The 25,281-nt window shown below is 40.7% G+C and overlaps 1 protein-coding gene and 1 pseudogene across 7 annotated transcripts in view; one reads left to right on the top strand and one right to left on the bottom strand.

Annotated features, from left to right (window-relative positions):
- mecom (MDS1 and EVI1 complex locus) overlaps positions 1 to 25,281 on the top strand; it is a 143,781-nt gene that overhangs the window by 45,408 nt on the left and 73,092 nt on the right. The gene's annotated exons all lie outside the window — the stretch shown is intronic.
- LOC147224284 (uncharacterized) lies at positions 851 to 6,830 on the bottom strand (annotated as a pseudogene).

Here is a 25,281-nt window from a genome sequence, read left to right as displayed (position 1 = left end):
AAACCTAAGGATTCAACTATGTTTTTGATAAACACTGTTTTGAATTATTGGTTTAGAGACAAAAAAATCTAGGGGGGCCCTTTCTTGCAACTTTGAAGGGAGCTTTTGCTGATTTTTCGTTCATCCCTTTCTGATTAATTTGGAAATTTCTTGCTCAGTTCTTATCAAGTACTTGCTGATGTATATTTTTCTTTCTATCCAAACTGTCAAAAAGATTTTCAATAACCCCCTCTCTGCTCAAAGATTTTTTTAAAAGTAATTGTGTCAAAAAGAAAACAAGACCAACAAGAGGACCATTAATTCATTTATTTTATAAAGTTAAGATTAAAATAAGTTCAAGACCAAAATCATGATTTATCACTGGATTATAAAGTCTTTTTGCTCTTTCACAATTTGTTAAGTAATGTCATTAAGATCAAACACTAAACCTTGAACTTGCATGCCCTCTTTTATTAACATATAACCAACTTATAACCAACATTTTCCATTTTCCATTCCATTTCCAACATTTTTTTTGCTCCCTTGGAAATACTCTATAATGCCTGGATGCCCACAAGTCCATATTTGGCTGTCTCTACATCTCAGACGTTGATACATTGATATTCAAACTCCATTTTTGGGTCTGTCATCTTCTCAGCAAAAGTAACAATAAGACAGAGAGTTGGAATCAGAGAGTGTTATCCTGCACTCAATGAGTCTTTGGGTTCAACCAGACCCATAGCCCCATGGGATTATGGACCCTTGGTTTAAAAAAGCTGGGTGCCTCCTGCTCGAAGAGTGATGGGCGGAGCAGGTTAGGGGTTCGAGAAAGGATGGTATGGTGGGTAGGGTGGGCCAGGGGTGCTTAGGTCTATTGTGAACCTCTTGAGTGAGAGGCAGAGGCGATAGTGCCGATGGTGGGGAGGTGGTGAAGGAGATTAGCAGCGATAGTGAATGGGAGCCGAGGATTAGGTGGCTGGGCTTGGTCTTTCCTGGATCTGTCTGTCTCCTCAACCTTCTGGTCATAAGAGGATGGAGGTATAGAGAGAGGCAGATGCTTGGCCAGACAGAGAGGCCTCCAGGTTACATCTTTTATAGTATTGTCAGCTGAATGAAACCTTAATATTTTAACAAAACAGTAACAAACACAAAAAAAGGAAAAAAAAATATGCTCAATCAAAGACATTCAATTTAATGACATTGATTTGGTCTTAAAGAAGTTGCTCACCATGTCTGCAAAACAGTCAGCGCGAAAGCAAACTAGCAAAGACCTCTGTGTTATTATGACATTTTCCTTTTACATGTAGAAATTGTCTTTACAAAGGCAGTTATATGTCTGCTGCTGCATTTTTTCAACTTTGATTCAAAGGAGAAAAGGAATGACGGGTGTTTGACGAGGCCATCTTTTTTGTGCATAGATAAGCTGTTGTACTGAAAGAATGCAGATGTCTCCGGCTGTCTGTCTGTCTGTCCCCTGTGCACTTACGACCTGTCACCTCGCTCTTATACAAGGGGAAAGAGCCACTCTCAGGCTTGACTAAAAGACCCTTAATCCCAGAGCCCCAGCCACATCCCATCCACTGTCAAGGGAAATGGCCCTACCCACAGCATTGCTTAGAATACCAGGCGCAAAGGGATGAACTTCTCTGTCACTCACACACCTTTCCATGAACACCTCCCAAAAAAAAAAACACACACACACACACACACTTTTTTTTTTTTTTTTTTCAAAAAGTGAAAAAGACTTAGGTCTGCAAAGGCAACGTGAATGTGGTTGTCAATCCATTGTGCCTCATGAACACAATGGCTCGAACTGACATCATTCTGGGATCTGTTTTCTCTTAAGAAGTACACAAACTGGCTGTTGAGACACTATGTGTAATGATAAAGAAATACCTTACAGAATACACTTGGGTAATAATTGCACGAGATTTATTTCAAAGAAGCAGATGAAGGACATTTCAATATGTTGAGTTTGAGGAGGGTAATGTCTAAACAAGTTGTGAGTGCTGTTTATGTCCAGTTGGCAGGGTTGGTTGGAGGAAGATGTAAGCCCTATGTAAAGGGTTGTTGTAATTGTTGTAATTCCGATCCATCAAATAAAAATCTTATCTTATATATCCCTCATTTCAGTTTTTACTGTAAGCACTAACCTTTCTTGCTTTATAGAAGGGTGTACTCTGATTTTCTTTTCAAAGAACAGAATCAATGACATCATCCATGCTTTTTCTATGTGTAATGAAACCATCAATGAAACAGTCATAAAATGTCTCAATAAGGGGCTTTATCTATAGCAAATTGTTATATTGTTATATGTTTTCTACAAATATCAAATAACTACAAGAACCAGCTAGTCGGCTGGGAAAAATATTATGCCAATATTATGGCAAACTTTATCATCACAACTTCGGTTTATTATCATTATTATTATATGGTTTCATTGTGAAGCAGCAGTTACTGCTACCACCTCACAGCAAGTAGGTTTCTCGTTGGATTTTGACAGGGGGTCTTTCTATTTGGATTTGGCGTGATTGCCCAGATGTATGAATGAGAGAATGAATGGTTCTATATATCCCTATGTGGCCCTGAGATCAATTGTCAGCTAGTCTGGGGTTCTACCCCAGCTCTAGCCCAATGACAGCTGGGATAAGGACCAGCCTCACAACTACCCTGATTACGATTCAAGATTAAATATTCATAGTTCAGAAACAGAATCAGAATTAGAAAAACTATTTGTCCCCGAGGGGCAATAGGAGGTCGATCACATGGGTAATTGGGGGGTACGTTGAACATGGTACATATTATCATGTGTACCACCTGTAAATGTGGTTCCCTGTACAATGAAATTGTTACTTTGCCATCCACAGTGCATCCAGATATGTGTGATAAATATACTGTAGGTATAGATGATGAATTATCCAAATTGAGAAAAAAAACTAAAATGTGTTGAAGAGATGAAATTATTCCCAAAGTTTTGAAACAAAAGGAGATAAAAGCTGTTTCTGATCCCACCTTTCAATGTGAATATGAGTGACAATAATTGCAAAAGGATGATTGGTCTGTAAATTTAGAAAAAAAATACCCATATGTTTTTCTTTTTTTCAAGTTAGGGATAATTCTGATCAACATGTTATGCATCACAATATGCATTACATTGTGCTGATCTTGTCTTAATGATCATTGGAAGCCAAATATCATAATAAAATTAGAATTAAAAATAGTTTAATCAATAACTCCGTCACCTGTATTTATTCATTGTAACCTGTTTCATTTAAAAGCATTTTTTGTTTTAATTAAGTTTGTTGGTTCAAAATACTAATTGGATTGCTTCCAACCCATTCTTTAGACCCCACCTTTTAAAACACCCACTTCAATTAAGTCTGATTGCTTATGTATCTTTCACCCGGAGTTTCATTGCCTTGGATTATAGCAATGTCCATTCAGAATCACAAATAGAAAAACAAGCTGGGGGTCCATCTTCCTGCCCCTTTTGTTGACTGGTAATCCCTTTCTTTTGGTTGATCTGTTGTGATGTAGACAATTATGTTGTGACTGTGTTTGTGTGTGTGCGTGCGTGTGCATGTGTGTGCGTGTGTGCGCGCACGCATGTGCGTGTATGTGTGTGTGACAAGTGCTGATATTCTAAACCATAGTGACAGAATTTGGTAAGATAGGAAGCACCCATCTAAAAGACTATAAAGGATTGTGAGTAAGTACTGGTGTGATTTTTCATATAATTTGAGTAACGGGTATTCTTGCTTCTAAACTACAAAAGTTACAAAAATAAAATAAATTAAAAAATAGATTTCCACCTCAATCTTGAACACAACTCCCCTCCTCTTCTTCAGTCTTGTTCCTGACTTCCCCCTCCTACTTTCTCTTTCTCTGTCTGGGCTCCCAGCAGGAAGAGGAAGCAAGGTTAACTAACTGAACAAAGTCAGAGTGAATTGCAGTAGGACAAAAGTTGGCATGACTGGGGGCTGTGCCAGTCGGAAGGTGTAGCAAGCAACACAAAGCCAGGTGAAGGAGGCCCTCAACAGGGGGCCATTGAAGCAGGGCAAAGGTCACAGACCATAATAGATTTGAAGTGAATGGAAAGGACTTATTTGATTGAAGCGGGAAGCTAGAAAGAGGAGAGATTTCACCTGCTTGAAAAGCTTGGCTGGGAGGGGAGTCTCATTTGTTCCCCTCTGAATAAGACCTGTCTGGACAGCAGACAAAAATCTGCCTAGCTGATAGCTCATGGTGGGAGGCACAACAAACACAAACCACATTCTGACCTTAATAAAAAAAATTAAAAAAGGCTAACCATTCATGATCACTGAAGGCAAATGCAATAAAAATGACACATGTCTAGACCAGCACTAATATGACACAGTTTATTTGTAGGTACAATTGGATATACTGTAAATGTAATTGCCTTGTAAGACACATTAACATCATTTGTCCTCAATTGTTACAGGCCCCTACATTCCTTGATGGTGATGTATAGTGCATGCTTGTTGAAATAAAATAAAAGTCACTCTCAAAGTCATGAGATGATTCTGTGTCATAAGCAAATTATGCATCATTAAACGAGAAGAGACAGTATAGGATAGCATGTATCTGTGTCCAAATGCATCAGTGTTTTCCTAATTTAAACATTAGATCAACAAGTCTTTAAAATCCCAAACTAAAGCCCTCAGTTTCATTCAACATATGTATGAATGTGGTGACAGTTAACAACAGAATCCATGTAAAAGGAATGTTGGCTATGGAGGTTGTCAGTTATCGAGGTCCTGGTGAATTTTTATTCAAAATCTTATTGTAATGGAAACTGGACTTGAATTTCTTTGGTTGAGATGTTTACTCCTCTTTCCAGAGGCTTCTTCAGTTCTAATGGCCTGTGGGGAGTCTCTGACTATAACTGCCAGGGTTTTGGATGGGTCTAGGTTATAGTGACTTGTTATGTAAATGTAAGAGTTGATCGGCAGAAACTAGGCCTAAGGGGGTTGTTATGCTAATGGGATGTCATTCGTAGGGGACAAAGGACCAACTTTGTGAGATTACCTGGCTTGCAATGTGAAAAGGTAAATCTAGACAAAGGAATGAATCCTGTTGGATCACATGAACTGAGGCTCATGTGGAAGTTAGCGGGGGCTGGTTCTGGTTGTGAATCTTTCCTGATTGTTTGGAGGGTGTAGATGGGCCTGGTCTGTGTGTGCAAATGCATCTTGGTATTAATCCCAGTATGGTGTTGTATGTTTGTGACAGATTGTGTCTGAGGCCCCCTCTGTTCAGAGATGGTTTTCTGTATTGAAAACCAGTTCTGTATAGCTTATTTGACTCCTACGTTGACCCATCTGTCTTCTCTGGCCAGAGTACAGACATTGCTGTCTTCAAATGAATTGTCCTTGTCCATTAGGTGTTGGTGGACCGTGGAGTCCTGTCTTGAAGTGGTGGCTCCCCTGTGCTGGGCCATCTGTTTGTGCAGAGGTTGTTCTGTCTGTCCAGTGTAGATGTCATCACAATCCTCAGTGCAAGTGACAGCATACACCACATCCTCCATTTTCATGCCTGGGTGTTTTGTCCAGTTTTTGTCTCAGGGTGTTGTAGGGTTTGAAATGTACCGGTATATGGCGTTTGTTGAACATCCTTCAGAGTTTCCACAAAACACCAGCAACATATGGTATGACGATGTTCTTTCGTTTGTTGGTATCTTCCTCTTGTTTCATGTTCCTTCGTCTGGTGGTTTCCGATTTGGCAAAAGCCCAATTAGGGTAGCCACAGGATCTCAGGGCTTTTCTAATATAATGTACCTCAGTCTTGCTGCTTTAGGCGGTTGATGGAATGTTCTGGGCCCGGTGGTATAGAGTTCTGATTACCTCTAGTTTTGCTCAAGTGGGTGGTGTTAGTCAAAAAGTAAATACTGATAGCTGTTTGTTGGTTTTCTGTAAATCTTGATGTCTAGGCTGCTGTCCTGCCGGATGTGAACGCAACAGTCCAAGAAGTGGAGTTGATCAGCAGTGACATCCTCCCTTGTGAATTGATGTGGCCATTTATCATGTTGACGTGAACGATGAACGCTTCCACCTCATTCCTAAAACCTAAAACAGTTGCTTGGCGGTATTCCCGTGAAAGATGTGAGGGCCTTGATCTCAACCTCCTCCACGTATAAGTTGCTTCAATTGGAGATTCGGGCAAGCCCATGGTGCATCCATGTTTTTGCTGATAGAAACTCCTGTTGAACTGGGAAAAGTTAGTCTGTAGACAAAGGTCCAGTCGGGTGCAGATGTGATACGTAGTCCTTTGTCCCCAACAAACGACAGCCCCATGAGCATAACAACTCCCCTAAATCTAGTTTCTGCCAATCAGCTCTTCCATTTACATAACAAGCCACCATAACCCAGACCCACCTAAAACTCCTCAAGGTCATTAAAACTGAAGAAGCCTCTTGGATGAGGGATGAAATATCTTCAAGTGAAAAAATTCAAATCCAGTTGCCATGTCAAGAAGATTTCAGTAGAAGAAACGCTATGTAGAAGAGCCAGAAGCAACTATGGTTAATTTCATAATGGAGGAGGAAAATGAATAGTAGTATGTAGTGAACATGTAGCCCACGTCCCTTTGCCAGAGTGGAGGATCGATCACATAAATGGGGATCTGGTGGGCCCTCTAACTTCTTCTAGAAAGAAGGTTCACTCACCTCCCACCAAGGTAGATAGGATGAATCAATGGGTGTAAGCCAACCTGATGGTATCTTCAATGACAGCTAAGATAGCCCAACTGCTCACTGAGCCAGGATAAACAGGTTTTGCCATGTCACCTGACATCTCATCCACATAATATACCTCCAAACTCTGGACCACCATTGCTAACCACCTGGGATTGAAGCTCCACCGCACCACCAGCATATTAGCCTCGGGCTAATGGGTTGTGCAAGTGCTCCCACCATTCCATGAAGGCCACTCTACTGGCCAATCTCAAAGATAGTGGGTAAAAAGGCTTCCCAGGGGTCATGCTTGGCATCACAGCTGCCCCTATGGAGGACCAACAGTCTTGATCAGCCCAATCCCTTAGGTTCCAGGGGGTTGTTTTCTTGATGCCTCCTTTCACCGGTCAGCAGCCAACGAATGCACTGTGCTAAGTTGATGGAGCTCACCCAGTTTCTACACTACCTCGGGGACGTCCTCTTATAGGTACATCTCAAAAAATGTGAACGTCATTAAAAAGTCCAACATTTTTCGTCAATCCTTTCAGAATGGGAAAACCATATGTTATGCAGATTCATTACACATGGAGTGAAATATTTCAAGCCTTTATTTCTTGAAATTTTGACGATACAGATATTAAAACACAAAATTCTATGTCGCAGAAATTTGAATATTACACAAAAGCAATACATTTTTTTGAGATGTAACCGAATTAGGCCCCAGACTCCAAGGGAAAGGCCAAGGGTTTCCTCACCCCTCGCACTGCCCTCTTCCTGCATCACTGTAACAATCCTAGCTGGAGGGCAGATTTAATTTTTTTTTCTTTACATGATGAATTCAAGGGGGTGTATGTAGTAGACATATATCATAGAAGCTGGCAGTGTACAGGTGATAAGCTGGTCAGTTGTTTTTTGTAATGAATGAATAAAAGACAAATCTTTCTACTTCCATATTGAATAACCATTCAATGAATGGATTACAGTGGCGCAGTGGTTAGTGTGTCGGCCTCCAGCACAAAGAATTCTGATTCGATTCTACGGATTCTCCGGTTTCCCCCCACTGACCAAAAATATGCACGAAACCATTAATTGGATTTATATATGTGTGTGTATATAAATATATAACAAAAAAGTACCCCCCCCCCAAATAACACATAAAAACTCACCACCACATAACATGCACACACAGATACACACATAAACTATGGCCCCTGCATTTAACACAGATAGAAGTGAAAATGAGGGAACCCCCAAACAGTGTGCAGGAAACAGGGTTGATGAATTCCGTCTGCAGGGCACAGACTCAGCCTCATTGATACCTTATCTGCTTCCCCTTAAACATACCTCTGATTATTTCCAAATGTCTTTGCAATGGGGATGGTAGGGAGAGACAGCAGCTTTGGGATAAAATTTGCAAGTTTTTTATTGGTCCAGGGAGAGGAAAAGGAATAGAAACAGGCAACTCTGTCTTGCCTTCCTTGCCCCAACTTGCTGCAAGAGCTTAACAACCGGTCAGATCACATTACCCAGGCAGTAAATCTAAGTACCGGTTAACGCAAATAATCAAGAGCTAATACTGCATTACAGAAGCACTTTTCTCTGTGTCTGTAGTCATAGCTGTACAAACAGGCATAAGCAAAGGATCAACATCCTCTTTGCCTCTTGCCAGACTCTATCTTGTGCTCTCACGGCTATTATAGTCTGCACACAGTCACAATCTACACATACTTATATCGCCATATATCCCTTATGGAGTGTGCACCATTATGCCTGTTTTATACACGTTACATTCACATTTTCAAGCTCCGTTTTTGTGTCTAAACTGGTTCAAAGGGTAATGACATGGTGCATTCTAGTTTGAGAGCTTATTACTTGGTTAAACACTAAAAATGCATGCAGGACCACATTCAGCACAGTAACACCGTACCTCTCTTCCAATTACTCAATATTGCCGCTCCAATTAGAGTGCAGCAGGTCCAAAACCAGTACACAGAGCTGCCAAGTTTCAAGAGAGAGAAAGCAGAGGCCCTGGGTGGCAGTAATGAGGTCTTAACCCCAACTTTGTTCTATTATGTCATAATGCTTTAATTCGAGCCATATGATAGGCCGCTGTGCACTCTTATGTTATTGGAAAGACAATATTTGCTTGCTTGCCCTATGTGTACACCTTTAGATCTGACCTGGCAATAAGTGTAAAAAACTATAGTTTTCTGAGAAGGAAGTGATTGTCTGTGGAAGAATTCCCTTAAAGGGGTTGAAGCTGAATTTTGCCTTCAAACACAGTTGATGAAATATATGATACATGTTATTCCACATCTAAAGTTGCTGATGGATTTATCATCACTTCTACTCTAACATCATTCATATATATCTATGTTACAGATGATAAAATCAATGGAAGGGTGATGCAGTCTGTGATTGGCCCATTTTAGAGGGAAAAGACACTTTGATAGCTATTAGTGAAATTATATTGATATTTGGATGATTGTTACAAGTACAAATCTTCACATCCTGATCTATTTTCCTCCCCATTGGAGACATTTTATTTTATCTGCGAGAGCTGATATTTTAGAAAGTAACACATTAATATGTTTTAGCTTCATGAAACTTAAGCGTTTTACACCTTACTGAAATATTAGGCATCCATATATGGCATTTAAAATAGTGGGTGTGCAGCCTCAGAACTGAAGAACCCTCATAGATGAGAGGTGTAAAGTCTTTAAGAAGAAAAAACTACTTCCAGTTGCCACGCCAAGATATGACAATAATTGAAAAATAGATATAACCCCAATAATTAAAACATCCCCTATAGGCCGCTTCATTGATTCTTGTTAATATACTTTGTTGGTAAAACAGCAAAGGGGAAGTTAGTGAACACACCGTTAAAGCATCACTTTGAAATCAACAGCACCCTTTTCCCTGCAAAACAATGAGAGGCAAGTGCTCTGAATGAACTGTGCATTTAAACAAGCGTTTTTTCTTCTTTATAATTGAAATATTTTTTTCTAAATTTCTTTCATTTTACATATTCTTGATAGAATCATAGATTAATTTCATTATTTAATTTAAAGTACTTGTTTAATTAAATTTTATCCTGATGAGACACTCAATAAGTTTCTGCTTTGTTAAAAATAACAAAAATGAAACTTTAAATGTTGTAAATGAATTATCCTAAAGTTATCCTTGTTGTATTCACATGCTGCAAGTCTGATTTTGAGCATGTCCTGCAGAAATACATTTTTTTTGCTACGATGTAACAGCAGGTTTTACAGGTTACATTTTAATAATACTAATAAAACATATTTTAAATGATTTTAAGATAAGATAAGATAAGATAAGATAAGATAAGATAAGATAAGATGAACTTTATTGATCCCAATAGATCCACAAACATTTGATCAACAGATCAACAAAATGTTGCTTACTCATACAAATTGAGAAATAGAGAAGATTATCCTCCTGCATTTTAACAGAGAGCTGACGGAGAGAAGAAGAGTTTAAACATCCTCATGCATTTTGTTCTAGAGTGGTGGTTGTAAAAAGATAGGATAGGTAAAGCGAGGCAAATAGACAGGGTGAAAACAAGAATAGATGAGGCAGAAGAGAAACAAAGATGGATAAAGGGAATTGATGAGCACAACAAAATGAGTCACAGTGAATGAAAATGAGGCAGAATGAGGCAAGGAGCTGGAGAATGAGCTGAATGTGTATGTCCTGTCTCTTGTACGTGCCAAGGGAGATAGATTTCCTGATGGAGGGTTCCCAAATGTCCCTGGGAAGTCTGTAATAGGATTTTCCAAGATGTACCAGATAGTATGTGAAGGAACTTTGTTCGTGGGTGCTCACAGATAAGGGTTAATGCAGCCCAAAGGTTCCCCCACTATACAAGGTCCTCTGGGAGTCTATCACTCCCTCTTCGTCGGGCTACGATGTCAGCACCAATCACTCACAAAGGATTTCTTCCTGCAAAACTCAGAGGCCATTTCTGACATCTCCAACAAACTAATTGATATCTCCATTCCTGGAAAGCGCTGTGAAGTCCTAATGAGTTAGCGTCTTTGCTGCAAATGAAAAAATCTCCTGCAAATCAATTTCCCTGCTGAACTGTGTTTTGTCATCAGGTTGGATGGGAGAGGAGAACAGAAGGGGAAAGAGGAGAAGAGAAGGGAAGAGAAGAAAGGAGAGGAGAGGAGAGGAGAGGAGAGGAGAGGAGAGGAGAGGAGAGGAGAGGAGAGGAGAGGAGAGGAGAGGAGAGGAGAGGAGAGGAGAGGAGAGGAGAGGAGAGGAGAGGAGAGGAGTCATCTCCTCTCCTCCCATCTCCTTCAGTTGTTCTGCCTCCTCATGCCTGTTTAATGGCCTCCTCCCTTTCCTCCAGGGTACTTTATGGAAGGCTTTGTAATATCTTTAGAGTTGTGGGTAGCCTCTGATTGAGCTATGCGCTGCTTCTCCCTGACCCTGAGTGAGACTGGGCCTAGGTCCAACCACCACCCAAGACACAAAGCTATAAATCATCCTGCTGGCACCACGCTACACTTCCTGAACAGCTACCAGTTCCTATAGGGGACAAAAAGTCCTTTGTGAGCCTCTAGACAGCAAGAGCCTCTGCACTCTTTGAGGATTCCGAGGTTTATGAGAGTGATGCTGCTGTGATGAGAAAGAGAGTTCACAGACACGCACTTTTTCTCTCTTATTAAGTTTAATAAGTAAATGACCTAACTCTCTTTAATAGCCACCAAATGTGAACACCTGTTGAACAAGGGGTTTTTGAAATTGTTTTCCAACATGTGACATGGCTTGACCCTGCTCTACTTAAGTCTCCTTGAATTTTGTAGCAGGATTTTATTTTTGTCTATGGATATTGGTCCCTTTTTGCAACTGAACCACCTTGAAGAAACACAGTGTAAAATGAGCATGATGTAATTTTCAATACTTCACGATATTGTGGGAATTAAGAAAAAACTCTTGACATACTGTCAACAAAACTATTGAATTCATTTTTGTCAAGCCTCTGCCACTATGTCCAGAGTGCTGATTTGACCAGGATGCTAAATCTATGCTTACCAACATGGTTATTGAGATAGAAGAAAATGCTTGAATGAAACATCCATTTGTTCATTCATTCATTCATTGTCCATCTATACTGCTTATTCTGCACTCAATGTCCAGGAGGGGATGGAGCCTATCCCAGCTGCCATTGGATGAGGGAAGTATCTTGGACCAGTCACTAGCTGATCATAGTGAATGGTATATTGTCATTTCCAAATGATCAGCTCTTTATCTTTATTTTAAAAAAAGAATTTCACAACACTGAGTGAAGGATAGGCATTATAGATTATGAATGAATGAAGCTTGTTGATTAAACTTGCAATTGACTGTTAAGTGCAGTTACACTCAGTAACTGTTGAAAATCCAAATTTACAACAAGTTCTGTGTCCTCTTCTTTAATCTTGCAAACAAGTACAAGGGGCTTTCAACAACAATTGCCCATAAGAAGATTAAAGCTTGTCTTAGTCATACTGGTACCCTGCTGTTGAAAAGTAACCCTATATCATCTTTCAATTACTTCACATGGTTAGTATCATCCCTTTTCAGTCACTACAAGAATTGTTAATGTGAAGCATCAGGCTACCAGAGCCGAGGCGGCCCTCACCAAAGGTGGCCTCGCTCCATCACTAACTCTTTTCCTTACATTCCACATTTCCACCAGTCTCCATCCTCCTTGTGTGTTTGGATGGCTCTGCCTTACTGTCAGGCTGTGAGGGACGGCTGTTTTCCTTGCAGGCCATATCAAGACAGGAGATGGCCCCCAGGGGGGCCTAAGGATGTGAAGCTTCTGACATGTCCCGTAAATCTAGGGTGTCCCATCTACACTGCTTGATCTGCTCACAGCAAAGAGAGCACCAATGAGGCATGCGGGCGAGCATTCCTTAGGCCATTCTCACACACACAGCTCTGAGTTTTACTTGGAGAATTATACAGCCCCTCTTCCCTGACAAGTGATATGTTCACTTCTGCCAGTATGTCTTTCTCCAGCCAAATAAGTCCTCATATCCTAACCTTTTTGTCAAAAGGTTCTATAGTAAAGCTTGCTTGCTTAACGGATGGTCCCATGTTTGTATGAAAGGATGGATATAATTATGTATTATTCAACAAAGAAACAGTTACACACTGTCTGTGTTGATATATTTAATTCCCATATTCCTTTGCCTGTCTGTCTCCAAGAGGCTGACCCTGGAGCTGGGTTGGCAGTTTAACAAAATTTTAACCGTCTATCTCATATACACATTTCTTTGCTGCTTCTTTTCAGACAACATTGTGTGACAGTCCGTGGGGTTGAAGCTCATGTTTTAAATTTGTGTAAATATCTGCCTGAAATATAATGAGATCTATCTATCTATCGATCTATCTATCTATCTATCTATCTATCTATCTATCTATCTATCTATCTATCTATCTATCTATCTATCTATCTATCTATCTATCTATCTATCTATCTATCTATCTATCTATCTATCTATCTATCTATCTATCTATCTAGCCTTTTTTTTCATTTTTGCTCCATCTCCATCTGTTTCTGAATGAGGATTTTGGTCCAGACAAGTCCCCAGACTTTCATAACATCCATTGGGAGACAAGCCAATGTATAGATACACCAAATACTGTAGACTGGAATAAAAGAATGACCAACCAGCAAACAAACATCAAACACACACAACCTTTTCTTCACATTCAGCCAGCCCCATAAGCCACGATAGCCAGATTTTTCACCTAAATGGAAATGCAGCCTGTCACATCTTCGCAGCCTCCAACCGTTCTGTCAGTCCAATCTGTCATAGTGCACAGGCAGCCGCGCAAATAGGCCTGCCACTCTTACTGTCATCTGAGTAACGGATGTCCCCTGTTACCATAGGGTGGGACTAGGCAGTGCTCAGGTCCACTTTTATTCTACCTGATTTTTCCTCCATCATCCTATCTCCTCCTCTCACAGCTGCCCTGGTTTATGTGTGTTTGTAGATTCTTTGTAATACACAGACATGCTTTATTTCTCTCTGCATGTTCACACACACACACACACACACACACACACACACACACACACACACACACACACACACACACACACACACACACGCACACACACACACACACACACACACACACAAATCCAATGCTCAAATTTCCCATTGAGACTCAAAAGCAAGGGTGGGGTGAAATAAATTGTGTCGTAGATTAGTAACCCTAACAGCTATCATAAATAATGTAGACCTATTTGAAGGAGAAGATGGGGCATTAGAAGCTATTTACACTGCAGCAGTTAAGCTATCTATCAGCATGGGACATCCTATTGATAAGAAGGGGATGATGTCATAATAATTTATGGTGATTCGTGATGGTAAGGCTACAGAACGGATTTCGGGATGACGGTACCGTCACTTTTTTAGTCTTGGGGTATGATGTATTCAGTCATCAATTGAACAATATGGTGGGTGGCTGAGGGAGGGGCAGCAATAATGGCCACTGACACTCACACATACTTCAAACACACAATAGTTTAGACATACAGTGCATGTATGGATAACCATACTGCATGGACATAGACAGCTGTGCTAGTCAACACACACATCAAAAATTCATACGACCATGCAGACACAGTGCTAAGAGTAATGCCATTAGCATAATTAGTACATGTAAGGATTCTTAAGAGGGATGTTGCAGTGGAGAAATACAGTACATATCTGTCACCCAGCTCCACATACAGCATAAATAAAGAGCAATGAAACATTTGTTCTTCGCTGATGTAGTAAGGTGAGCCAAAGGCTATATTAGATACTGTATAGTCTGAGAAAGAGGTAACACTTGGGGATGAACAATCAGGTCACATTGACAAATTGAATTGGATGATGATTCTATGTAATTTCGAGTGCAGGATAAGCGGCAGGCGATGGATGGATGGATGGATGGATGGATGGATGGATGGCTGGATGGATGGATGGATGGATGGATGGATGGATGGATGTTGTAATGTAATGTCAAATTTATAAGATTCATCAACAGAGGAATATCTAAATGTCTGAACACTCCCTATGTGTCAAACTCAAATTATTACTTGTTAATGTACCTCATTTTCCCCACTATAAGGCGCACCTAAAAACCTGAAATCTTCTCAAAAACCAACAGTGCACCTTATAATGCGGTGCGCCTTATATATGGATCAATAGTGAGCCACAAGAGGTCTCGCAACTACGGGAAGCAGCCGCCAACTCCATTTTCTCCCGTAGAAGAAGTGCATGCAGGGATATATGACTGCGCAAATGGCACAATTTCATTTCCATTTGTGTGTGTGTGTGTGTGTGTGTGTGTATGTGTGTTTGTATGTGTGTGTGTGCACGTCGAAGTAGCAGCAGTAAAAACAGTAATGGGGAATTCCAGTCTCACACCACTTGTGTGTGTATAAAGGCCCCAAAATGGCACCTTTCAAGAGACACGATTATGATGCAGAGTTTAAACTCAAGGTAATCGGTCACGCAGTAGAACACAAGAACAGAGCAGCCACGAGATAATTCAACACTGGCGAATCAATGGTACGGAAGTGGAGGAAGCGACAAGATGACCTGCGGCAAGTAAAAAAGACTAAACTGAGTTTCCAAGGAAACAAAGCGAGATGGCCACAGTTGGAGGACAAACTTGAGCAGTGGGTTGTTGAACAGAGACCAGCAGGTAGAATTATCTCTAGTCACTATTTGGATAAAGGCAACGGCGTTAGCTAGGGACATGAGCATCGATGAATTTAGAGGCGGTCCTTGGTGCTTTTGTTTTATAAAAAGCTTTGAACTGTGACAAATTGAGTTAGAAATACATTGTTTTCAACAAAGACGGCGCATTTACCATTAAGAGCCACCGGTACATACGGTACCGTATTGTGAATGCACTAACTTGTTTTGGGAGTGAACAGAGTTGTCAGAACGTTGGTTTGTATTCTATTAATAAAGTTTGACTGACTTATCTGACTGTTTTGTTGACATTCCTTTTAGCGCAGCTACATTTAGTAGATGCATAACACAACCCCAGCCACTACTGTAGCTTTTATTATATGTGCCTTATAATGTGGTGTGCCTTATCTATGATTTTTTTTTAAATGGCCATTAATTGAAGGTGCGCCTTATGGTGCGGAATATACGGTATTTAAAATCTACTTTTGACACCTTTGCTGCATTTCTAGACCTGACAATGCACGCAAAACCTTTTTTCAAAACTTAACACTTTTTTGTCTTAATTAAACATATGAACTTATTTATCACTGCTCATATACTTCTATTCTTACTGTTTGTCTTCGGAGTATCTGCCTCCAAATTATATACATCAATTTCATTCTACAAGTTTTTTGGTGGTGCTAATTGTAACCACTGTAATCAGTGCTCTTAGACATCCATATGTCTCTGTTATGTCAGTTGTTTCAGTTGTGCAAGAAACAGCAATGTATTACATACTTCAGGCTAACTTATACCTTTCAAAATAAATGGTTCAAGAAGTGATTGAACTACAGAAAGGCAGTCTCCAAGAGTATAGTGTGTTCGTATCGCAGAAAGGGGGGAATAAAAGGGAATGGTGGTAATGTGTGTGTGTGTGTGGTTGTGGTGGGGGGTACTGGCACCACTCCACAGTGTTCTCCTTCGCTGGCCCCTTAGAGTAGCAAACATTATCATGAATATTAGTTCAGAACTTCTGGCACCCATCCAGCAGACACTGCCCTCCGCCTGTATGTGTGTGTGTGTGAGAGAGAGAACGAGAGAGAGAGAGAGAGTAAGTGTGTTGATTGGTGGGGGTTAAAGCAGCAGGGTTCAAGCTCCTTCATATACACATCAACACAACAATAACACCCCCTCATTGCTACAGCAAAGTTAAGAGAGGCGGCACAACAACATGTGTGGAGCCTCAAGTCCTGCCCAGCCCTGATAACAAGTCCAAGCTTTTAAAAAATAAGCAAACAGCAAACATATGTGGCTGTTTGATGTCCATCTTATCTAATGTAACTTTAAATTTGCAGAGTTTCTTAAGCCAGATCAAACTAATCTGTGAGAGTTATTTTTTTCTTTTTTCTTTAATGAATTAATATTGAGAAAAAAACTTCCTGAAAAATACAAAGCATGCCGCTGTGTTGGTGCACCAGTGGTGTTTCAGGCAGGCGTCTTTCATGCTCTTAATGAGAAAATGGCAAGAAAGCCATGAAGCAGAACTCTGTAAAGAGTTGTTTTGCTGAGAAACACAAGTTGTTTGGTCATTCCTTGAAGAATTGTAAGAAATTAGTGTTGTGCCTGCAGGAAAAGATTCATTTGTAATCTCTTGAAAAACAAATGAAAAAAAGCCCAAATCAGACCAAAATAGCACTTGAAAAATCAACAATCTTCTTTGTATTTTACATAGCTTAGGAAAATATATATAGGAAACACATAAGACAGTACTGTAATCAGATGCTTCAGGAGTTAAAGCAATGATGCCTCTGAATAGGGAGGTTGCTGCCTGGCACAGGGCTGAAATAACAGAGAAACACATAGACCAAAGCAAGAGTTGATAGGGCACCTCCCTTACAGAGGAGGGTGCGCAGCCTATTCAAGAGGAACAAGGAGACACAATTCAACCAGGTCATTGCTGGGTCAGCAAAGCCCATGAACCGCAAGCTGTGAAGTACAAACAGTGGCAGTTAGGAGAGACTACATGAAAAGCCAGTATACAAAAAGGTTTTTTTTTTTTTTTGTTTTTTGTTTTTTCATTTTATTTGGTTCAGCTGTCTGGGCTTTACTAGGTCAATCACTGAGTATCAACCTATTGAACACCAAGAATGGGAAAATCATTGAAGGACAAGAAGGTTAAATATCATGACCACATTTCGAACGGATCTGGGCTCATCATTTACTATATGTCAAATAATGACAATGTGTCGCATTATTTAAACATCTGAAGTAGTGGTCATGCTGAAAGACTTTAATTTGACGGGCAATGATATCCTGTTCTTAATTTTTGATATCATTAATTCCTGCAAATTTTTTTATGTAACTCATAATTTTCATTTTTGTATCCGCAAGAATGTAATACATTGACGTAAGTTTGTACCTTCGTAAAGGAGCCGCCCTGTGTCCTTTCTCTTAAGCAGGTAAATTTTATTGTGTGTATGTGTGTTTGTGTGTGTGTGTGTGTGTATACATGCGTGCATGTGTCCAGTTTTACTTGAGTGGGGCGTCATCATGTCATCATGGACAAGACTGTTTCAGTGTTTCAGTTTTTTTGGCTTTCTTTTTAAAATTCTTTTCCAAAGGTCATGTATCTTTTTCACCTTTCAACAAAGCTTGCAACAAAAGGCTAACAGAGGTGTTGCTATGACAACGGTAGGTCAGGGAAGGGACAGATGGCACACACACACACACACATATATATATAGATATATGTATATATCTATATATATGTATGTGTGTGTGTGTGTGTGTGTGTGTTCGTGCGCATGTATATGTACTACTACCATAGTTGTTCTTTTATAAGTAAACACTGCCTTGTTTTGCATAGGTACTGTCCAAAGGCCAAGTTGTAAGTATGTTGCATTTCATAGAATAAACATGTCTATACTACTGTTGCAATGTTTGTGGAGGTTCTCAGTCATCCAGGTCATGGTGAATTCTTGTTGAAATCTTCATGTCTTGGCAACTGGACTTGAATTTCTTCACTTAACATCTGAGAGGCTTCTTCAGTTGTAATTACCTTTTGGGAGTTTCTGAATATAACTGCCAGGTTTCTGGGCGGGTCTAGGTTATGAGGACTTGTGTAAATGGAAGAGTTGATCTGCAGAAGCTAGGTGAAAGGGGAGTTGTTGTGCTAATGAGGGTGTCGTTCATTGGAACAAAAGAGCAATTTAGTGGGATTACCTGGATTGAAATGTGAATAGGTAAAGCTGAACAAAGGAGTGAAACCTGTTAGATCACATGAACTGAGGTTCATGTGGACATTACCGGGGACTGGTTCTGGTGGTTGGTCTTTCCTGGTTGTTTGGAGGGCACAGATGGGCCTGGTCCATGTGTGCAAATGCGTCTCGGTATTGACCCCAGTACGGCCTTGTACATTTGTGACAGGTTGTGTCTGAGGCCCCCTCCTATGTTCTGAGATGTTTTTTTCCGTTATGACAAAGATGGTTTCTTTTACTCCTTTTACTCCTCTCTCAAACTGTTGCAATGACAGATAAAAGCAGAGCATAGAATTTGTTGATATCAAGTTTAAAGTCTGTCCAAATGATATTGCAGTTGTAGCAATCAAAATGTAATGAAAATGTTCAAAGAGATTATTCAAATTGAAAAAAAAAAAAACAAATATTGTCCAAGCCAGCGGTCATACAAGTCATTTAAATTATGCACAATGAGGTCTCTGCTGCACTTGCCCCATTAAATGTGAACAAGTCACCACATTCCCAGGTCTCTATCTCAGCTTGTCTTGGGGCGGAGGGAGGCTGGAGGTTTTGTCTTTTTTATCCCTTTGTTACAGTGCCCCCTCAATAAATCTGGATCTGATAAATAGCCCATGAATAAGGGGATATTTTAAATCTTAGTGGCATAGGGAAGATTTAGTGGGCAGAAGCAGAGTGACCTCCTTTCTAAACAACTACAAAGTGGTCACTCAGAGAGCCTTATGAGGCAGAAAAAACCTATGGTAGTTCATTAAATCTCCAGCATAAAGATGGGACTGCCGTTGGAGTGATTTAAGGCAGCAAGGCGCATAGATCTATGGTGGCACTCAGTCCCACCTCTCATTTTCTGTCTGTCTCACAGTGAGAAAATAAGTAAACATTTCTATGCCACTTATTAGCTGAGCAGTTGTGAGGCATTTTATGAGAAGGATAGAGAGAAAGACACTGACAGAGAGAGAGGGGGGGGAGGTTAAAATAAGTGTGACAGCATGTGAATTGCAGAAAGACAGTCAGAAAACATGGTCCAAGATTTTTTTGTTTATGCAACATTTTCAATAGGAGCAAATATGCAGAGGGTTAATTGGGTTTGCCTATGATATTTGTTAATTTTCGTAATTATTGGTTATTGTGAGTATGTTTCCAAGTGGATGACCTTAAGACAGGCCTATAGAACATCAGTTTATGAACCAACTGTTTACTCCATATCACTTAAATATTTTTCCTTAAATAAGTATTTGAATTTATACTGAAACATTTATGCAGTATTATGACCAAGCTAATGTAAAGATAGGAAACTAATATGTTTTCTACACATTTATTTGTGCTGTAACTTTGTTTTCAGGTCAGTTTGGAATTAAATGAATAAATGTACATTATCCATCCACAGCAGGGAAATTACATCCTGACACTGGGTGTCAATTTTAGAAGCAGGTCTCACCTACATACAGATGCACAGAGACCTTGAATACATGCATCAATGGAGATGTAAAAGAATGAGAGGAATGCCTGTTATAGGTGCCAAGGAGCAATATAGGGGTTCATTGCTTGTTGAGTGGAACATCGGCAATGCTCAGGAAGTGAACTATATCTCCTTGTCTTGCTAATGGTCCACACGCTGTACACAGTGGTTTTGTAGGTCTTCAACCAGCATGGCAAGTCCCCACAAACTGAGCCAATGCCATCCTCAAGAATCACTAAAGACTAGTACAATTTGCAATTGTTTATATAAGGTTCAAATATAAATGAAGCACTGATAGCAGCAAGGGAGGTTACCTTGCAGAGTGACAAAGTTTATTTTCCTCATTGGTATCTCTGCCATCAAGAGCTGTGATAATGCTGTCTATAAAATCAGAATAGATCAGTTTAAGTTAGACAAAATGAGGACAAAATAATTCTACAGGCAGACCTCAATGTTCACTTAGAAGTGTGTGTAGTACCAGTTGGACTAATGGATCTATAACAATATGTCTTTGGTACCCGTGGGAAGAGAGGAGCAGAGGTGTCAACTAATCACCACAGGGTGATGAGTTGGATCAGCCCACCACATCCTCCAGGAGGTCAGCTACACGGAAAGTGAATGGTCCATGTTCAAGGCCTCAATTGTGAAAGCAGGTTTCCTGAGCTTTGGTCAGAAAATATTTGTTACAAATTTAGAGCCCATTTTGTAGATCCTGGCAGTGAGGGAGGTGTCACACAGAGGATGGAGGCCTTAAGGGTATGGCATGGCCAGGGGTCTTCTGAAGCTGGAGATAGCCAGGGGGGGCAGTTAGGGATACTGACTATTGGGTCAAATATGCAAACACCATGTTGTAGGAGGATTTTGGAGAGACCATAGAGAAGGGATTTCGGGTGGCCCTGAGGAGCCCATGTAATAGAGTCAGACAACTCATGACAACAAAACCAGGTTGGCCCACTTTATCTGCAGTATGGGTAGAGATTGATCTTATTTATTGATCTTAACCAGGGACATTGTGAAGCGGTGGAAATAACACTTCCAACTCTGTGGAGGAGCCATACCTAAAATACTCTGACGAGCCTTCGTCCATATCTGAGATTAAGGTTACAAAGGCAGTCAAGAAGCTCCTCAGTGGCAAGGCATGAGGTATGGATGGGATTCATCCAAAGATTCAGAAGTCATGCCTCTTTAATAACACATGCAGGTCCGAGACAGTGTCTCGGGATTAGCAGACTGGGAAGGTGGTCTCCATTTTTAAGAAAAGGGACCAGACGGTGTGCTCTAACTAGAGAGGGATTGCATTGCTCAGCCTTGTATGAAAAGATAACACAAGTGTTCTGGAGACTGACTGATTGTTGAACCTTAGATTAAGGAGGAACAATGTAGACTCTGTTAAGGTGAGAGAACAGAGGACCAGCTCTTCACCATGCAAGGATTCTGGAGGGTTCCAGGCATACACTCATTCTCTCTACAAGTGCTTCATGGATTTGGAGAGGAGGTATGATCGTGTCCCATGGGGTATTCTGTTTGAGGTGCCAAAGGAGTATGGGTTCATTTCTTTTTAGATATTTTCTTTTATTATGAACCATTAGATTTCTTTATAAATGTTATGAGAGCTACATTCACAATCACATATTAAGTGGGAGTTGCAATCTGCCAGGGCTGCCCTTTGTTACCAATTCTGTTTGTGAACAGAATTTCTGAGCAGAGTTATTGAGAGGAGTGTGACTGTCATGGAAACCTCAGAATTGCTCCTCTGCTTTTTGTAGTTTGCCAAATTACCTGAAATAGACACTGGGGTGCTTCATTGCTGAGTGCAAAGAAGTCGGGATGAGAGCCTGCAACTCCAAATTAGAGGCTATGGCTGTCCCAAAAACTAGTGGATTGTCACCTACAGATTGGAGGAGAACTACTTTCCCAAGAGTTTTAATTTCAGAATATGAATCAGAAACAGAAGTATGGTATGGATCCGGGAGGAAATTGAGTATTCTAAGGCTTATTTACGGGTGGGGGTGAAATAGATTAGTAACCTAACTGGATTGCAATGGCATCTGTGGTAATGCAATCACTGCTATAGTCAGTCTTTGGTAAGAAAAAGCTTACAGCTAGAGGCTTAGGAGCCGGCTACAGGAAGAGAAATTGAGGAGTTATGTTGAAGGAGTTTGTTAGCAATGTTTTAGAGTTGAAAATAATGTCAAATAATTTATGAGTCTGAAACTGGAAATTGAAGGTGTAATGCTCAATGTTGTTAGTGGCAATGCCCAGCAGGTGGGATGTGAGTTAGAGGAGAAGTTCTGGAACGAGATAGATGAAGTGATGCAGAATATCCCCAGAGATGAGAGAGCAGTAATTGGTGCAGACTTCAATGGCATATTGGTGCAGACAATAGAGGGGATGAAGAAGTGATGGGTAGATTTTGAAAACAGATTAAGAACATAGAAGGACAGATGGTTGTAGACTCTGCAAAAAGGTAATGAACACTTTTCCAGAAAATACAGGAACATAGGGTAACTTTTAAGAACAGGGTAGGAGCACACAGATAGACTACATCTTGTATAGGCGAGGTAACCTGAAAGAGATCAGTGACTGCAAAGTAGTTGTAGTTGAGATTGTAGCCAGACAGTATAGGATAGGTATAGGATGGTGGTTTGTATGATGACTGGTGACAAGGAAGATCAAAAGGACAAAGGCAGCATAGAGCAGTGGTCCCCAACCTTTTTATAGGACAGTGCTTGACAATTTTACCATGGACCGAGGGGGGGCGTAGATGTTTATATTGTAACTATAACAATAAACACAAATCCACTGTGTGAATCCAACCTTTCCCCTTCGAAAAGAAATTTTCCATCTGAAGTCTGTTTTTACTAATTTTGCGAGATTGTGGGTTACATTTTTGACGCTCAAGTGACCGAGATGTAACCAAGAGATTCCGGTCATTTTTCAAAATGAAATATTTTTCAAAATAAAGATTGTTCAGATTCAGATAATAAATCCAACGGAAATAATTGATTATTTCCTATGTGGCCTGGTATCAATTGACCCACGTACCGATACTGGTCTGCGGCTCTGGGGTTGGGCACCACTGGCATAGAGGATAAAGTGGTAGAAGCTGAAAAGGGTAGAGTGTTGTATGGTTTTCAGGGAGGAGTTGAGAAAGGCTCTGGGTATTCAGAGAGACCTTCCAGATGAGCGACAGCTAATTTTTTTCAGGGGAGACAGGAAGGAGAGTACGTTGGGTATCATCTGGAAGAAAAGTAGATAAGGAGGCTTGATGGTGGAATGAGGAAGTGCAGAAGTATAGACAGAGAAAGCGGTTAGCAAATAAGAAGTGGGACACTGAGGGGACTGAAGAGAACAGACAAGGATACAGGAAGTTACAGTGTATGGTAAAGATAGAGGTAGCCAAGGCAAAATAAAGGGCATATGATGACTTGTATGCTCATTTGTACTGCAAGGAGGGAGAGAAAGATCTATACAGGTTGGCGAAACAGAGAGATAAAGATGGAAAGGATGTACAACAGATCCGGAAGATTAAGAATGGAGAGGGAAATGTATTGACAAATACTAGACGAGTGATAAGAAGATGGAAAGACTTCTTTGAAGAACTGATGAATGAGGAAAAAGAAAGAAAGGGAAGGGTAGAAGAGGTGACTGTTGTAGACCCAGAGATTAGTAAAAGTGAAGTGAGAAAGGCATTGAAGAGGATGAAGAGTGGAAAGGCAGTGGGTCCTGATGATATACCTGTGGATGTGTGGAAGTGTCGAGGGGAGGCAGCGGTAGATTTTCTGACTAGATTATGCAACAGGATCTTAGCAAGTGAGAAGATGCCTGAAGAACGGAGATGAAGTGTGATGGTGCCCATTTTTATGAATAAGGGGGATGTGCAGAATTGTGGCAACTATAGAGGGATAAAGTTGATGAGCCATATAATGAAGTTATGGGAAAGAGTAGTGGAAACTAGACTGAGAGCAGATGTCAGCATTTGTGAACAGCAGTATGGCTTCATGCCTAGAAAGAGTAGAAAGAGCACTACAGATGCAGTATTTGCTTTGAGAATGCTAACAGAGAAGTACAGAGAAGGTCAGAGGGAGCTGCATTGTGTTTTTGTAGACATAAAAAAAGCATATGACAGGGTGCCAAGAGAGGAGCTCTGGTATTGTATGAGGAAATCTGGAGTGGCAGAGAAGTATGTTAGACTGATGCAGGACATGAATGCTAGCCGTGAGACAGCGGTGAAATGTGCTGGAGGGGTGGGGTGAGACTTCATCAGGGATCAGCTCTGAGCCCCTTTTTGTTTGCAGTGGTGATGGACAGGCTGTCAGATGAGGTTCGACAGGACTCTCTAGGGACCATGATCTTTACAGATGACATTGTGATCTGTAGTAAGAGCAGGGAGTAGGTTGACGAAAATCTAGAGAGTTGGAGGTATGCTTTGGAAAGGGAAGGAATGAAGGTTAGTTGACGAAAATCTAGAGAGTTGGAGGTATGCTTTGGAAAGGGAAGGAATGAAGGTTAGTTGTAGCAAGATGGAGTATATGTGTGTGAATGAGAGGCACCCGGGTGGAATGGTGAGGCTACAGGTAGTGGAGATCAAGAAGTTGGAGGATTTCAGGTACTTGGGGTCAACAGTCCAGAGCAGTGAAGAGTGTGGAAAGGAGGTGAAGATAAGGGTTCAAGCAGGTTGTATTGGGAGGAGAAAAGTGTCAGGGATGTAATGCGATAGAAGACCATCAGCCAGAATGAAAGGAAAAGTGTACAAGACAGTGGTGAGATCAGCAATGCTGTATGCCCTAGACACAGTTACAATGACGATAAGATAGGAGACAGAGCTTGAGGTTGCAGAGACGAAGATGCTGAGGTTCTCTTTGGGAATGACAAAGATGGATTGGATCAGGAATGAGCCTATCAGAGGAACAGCACATATAAGATGTTTTAGAGAGAAGCCTGACTGAGATGGTTTGATCATGTACAGAGGAGGGATAGTGAATATATTGGTACAGGGATGCTGGAATTGGAGCTGCCAGGCAGGAGGTCTAGAGGAAAACCAAAGTGAGGATTTATGGACATAGTGAGAGAGGATATGAAGGTATTTGGTGTGAAAAAGGAGGATACAGTGAATAGGGTTGTCTGGAGAAGGTTGATTTGCTGTGCCAGCCCCTGAAGGGAAAAGCCAAAAGGAGAAGAGGGATCAGAAAAGTTGACCCTCATTTA

This window comes from Fistularia commersonii, chromosome 18 (assembly GCF_037954325.1).
Source record: "Fistularia commersonii isolate RoL2024-O1a breed Wild chromosome 18, RoL_Fcom_v1.0, whole genome shotgun sequence".
Taxonomy (NCBI): Eukaryota; Metazoa; Chordata; class Actinopteri; order Syngnathiformes; family Fistulariidae; genus Fistularia; species Fistularia commersonii.
Note: the sequence above shows the minus strand (reverse complement) of the source record. Positions and strands in the feature narration are given on the sequence as shown.